We start from the raw sequence: 3,598 nt of genomic DNA on the forward strand, positions 1-3,598 counted from the left end.
TTGGATGCAAGGGAAGACATGATGATCAGGGAGGTACCAAGGGTTGGAAAAGAGGCTGCAACTAAGGCAATCAAGGAATGGGGTCAGCCAATGTCTAAGATCACACATTTGATCTTCTGCACCACCAGCGGTGTTGCGTTGCCTGGCGTTGATTACGAACTCATCGTACTCTTAGGGCTCGACCCAAGCGTCAAGAGGTACATGATGTACCACCAAGGCTGCTTCGCTGGTGGCACTGTCCTTCGTTTGGCTAAGGATTTAGCTGAAAACAACAAGGATGCTCGTGTGCTTATTGTTTGTTCTGAAAATACTTCAGTCACTTTTCGTGGTCCTAGTGAGACAGACATGGATAGTCTTGTAGGGCAAGCATTGTTTGCCGATGGAGCTGCTGCGATTATCATTGGTTCTGATCCTGTTCCAGAGGTTGAGAATCCTCTCTTTGAGATTGTTTCAACTGATCAACAACTTGTCCCTAACAGCCATGGAGCCATCGGTGGTCTCCTTCGTGAAGTTGGACTTACATTCTATCTTAACAAGAGTGTTCCGGATATTATTTCACAAAATATCAATGATGCACTCAGTAAAGCTTTTGATCCACTGGGTATATCTGATTATAACTCAATATTTTGGATTGCACATCCTGGTGGACGTGCAATTTTGGACCAGGTTGAAGAGAAGGTGAACTTGAAGCCAGAGAAGATGAAAGCCACTAGAGATGTGCTTAGCAATTATGGTAACATGTCAAGTGCGTGTGTGTTCTTCATTATGGATTTGATGAGAAAGAAGTCACTTGAAGCTGGACTTAAAACCACCGGAGAAGGACTTGATTGGGGTGTGCTTTTTGGTTTTGGTCCTGGTCTCACTATTGAAACCGTTGTTCTCCGCAGCATGTCCATATAATGCGCTTAATTATATATCTCTGCATATATGCAATTATGTTATTTTTTAATAATTTTTTTTACTCTAAAATAAGGTTCTAAATGGCTCATATTCTTAGATGAGTGAAAAATTAGACAAAGGTGTCTAAAGTTAATTCGTTATGCGAAGATTCAATATCAAAATTTGTAATTGTTATTAAAAAATATATCAAATTCTTTTCAATTGATGAGCAACATGACACATACCAATATTTGGGTTGTAATTTTATCTAAAAACAACTATAAACACCTTTGTATGAGGTTCCATTAAGATAAAGTTTAAAGTAGTAGGTATGATAGTACAAGGCTTGATGTTGTATTATGCTTGTAAGTTTTTATATTATCGCTCGTGTGTTTGATGCCTCTCATATAATTATCTAATAATGTCACTTTTATTGTCTAATTTTTAATATGTTGTCACTTGATACAAGATTGAATATAACAAAATTAATTTTATTGAAAAAGAATACTCATGTTATCTTGTATATTATTCATGTTATCTTTTATTGATAGTTGATTTTGATTTGTTAGATTAGTTTGTTCGTGTTTTATTTTTTATTTAGAGAATTTTGATTCTAATTAATATACTGATTTTTAAGGATTTTTTAATTCTAAATATATGAGAAAAAAAATGTGAGACGTTAATTTCTTAACAAAAAACACGATGCTAGTTTGTGTGGTAATATAAAAGAAATGGTGAAATGTGTTTTATGGGTAAATACCCTTCTCTTTTTTCGTAAGACATAGTGCACCTTAATTATACTTAAACTTCAGCAAGGTCTCCACTCATCAAGAAAAATAGACAGTAATAATAAATATATATTTTATACTATTAGTATTATTATTTCATTACAAGAAAATCACTCATTTAACAACACTTTTTTTAAACTACAGAAGCGCCTGATGATGATGATGGTGAACAACAATAGCTAGTGAAGACAGAGAAAATATATATCAATTTTCAATTGGTTTTGTGAAATTTGGGAGGTTTTGGATTTTGATTTTAGGGTTTTTAATTGGGATTTTTGCTTCTGAATCTATATTGTTTCTAATTTTTAGGATTATAGGTTCAATTTTGGGTTTTGATTCGCCAAAAATAAATTAAGTTAGGGGATCCATGTTTGGTCCGTCAATTACATTGGGAATATTAGTGCAAAATTGATATATCTATCTCCATTCATATATAAAATTATAATAATTATTGATGGATAAGTAGATTAAAATTTATATTATTTTAATCTTATATAAGAAAGGAATAAAGTATATTTTTGTTTCACTTGATTTTTGGTAACTTCGACAGGGTGTCGAATCAATCTTGTATCAAGATTTCAGTTCGAGAAATAAATACGACTATTCTGAAAAAAAGTGGACTTGACGCAGGAATTACTAAGTGTTTATGTCAAAATAAACTGCGTCAAAATACTGGTGGCAAATTGTAGCAAATAAAAGGAAGTACAAAAAAAATGTAAGCTTTAAATAAATGAAAGAGTAAAATTAAAATCGAAAGAAAGCAAAATAACAATAAAATATTGAAAGCAAAGAAATAAAAAGAAATGAATTAAAATGGAAAAGAAAGAAAACAAAGGAAAATAAAATAAAAATGAACTTCTGACACTCATACACTTGCACTCCATGATATTCTGTTGCGTCACTGGGACTGAACTCTTGTGAACTTCTCCTATTTATAGACTATTTGAATAGGCTTGACCATGAAGAATTTTGCCCACGATCTCGCTTCCTCCTTTTTCTCAGGCCACGATCCTGCCTTGACTATAAAAAATCTTGACTCCCAAGTTTTGACATCTCACGTCTTCCTTACGACCTTGGTATTCAAGTAATTGCTTTTCATCTTCGACATTCTTTGCACCATCTTTCTTCGATTTTAGTTTGCTCGTCTCTACTTCTGTAATCGAAACAATTAGTAATCAAAATGTCTTGTCGAAAAAATCTATTTTTAGTACCAACAATTTCATAAATAGAAAGAAAGAAAATACCATTTACATAGATACGAGAAGGAACTGTCAATATTTCTTTAAGCAATAATTTCTCTGTTAGGAAGGCAAAAGAATCTACTAAAATCAGTATCCGTAGATATTATTTGTGACAAGAAATTAATTGAGAACCCTCGAAATATCTACAGGGATAGGATATAGGTATCCACCCCAGAAAGATTCACTAAATTTTCGTGAATATAAATTTATCTAATCATTCAATAAGGGTCTAGCCAATAAGCCAACAAATATTTTTGAATTACAATTTATACTAATTAATTTTTATTAATTAGTCATTATTTAAATTTTATTTTAAAAAAATACAAAATGAATGATTATTAATTGCAATAATTGTTTAAAATTAGCTGATTAGAAATAATTATTTTTCTATCCTTTTCCTTATCCATAAAATCCATTCTAACGAATCACACTCTGCTTGCAGTTCAATCTATTATTTTTGCAACTTGCAACCATTTTTGCCTTATAGAAGCACCTATCCTTTTTATATAGGAGATTAGTGAGAAACAGGCATAATAGTAATTCAACGTTTTATTTATTAAGTATATAATGTCAATAAAAATGAAACCAGTTAAAATGAAAGAGTTTGTAAATTAACTAAGATATATCTTGAATAATTTAATATTAAAAATAATAAAAAAAATACATGTTTTAATAGATATAGATGATAAA

General features: G+C 31.2%; 1 protein-coding gene and 1 pseudogene across 1 annotated transcript in view; both read left to right on the forward strand.

The window, feature by feature from the left end:
* Window positions 1-3,598, forward strand: part of LOC107638908 (stilbene synthase 1) — an 87,598-nt gene that overhangs the window by 80,232 nt on the left and 3,768 nt on the right. The window lies entirely within an intron of this gene.
* LOC107638909 lies at window positions 78-1,112 on the forward strand (annotated as a pseudogene).

Source organism: Arachis ipaensis, chromosome B04, assembly GCF_000816755.2.
Source record: "Arachis ipaensis cultivar K30076 chromosome B04, Araip1.1, whole genome shotgun sequence".
NCBI lineage: Eukaryota > Viridiplantae > Streptophyta > Magnoliopsida > Fabales > Fabaceae > Arachis > Arachis ipaensis.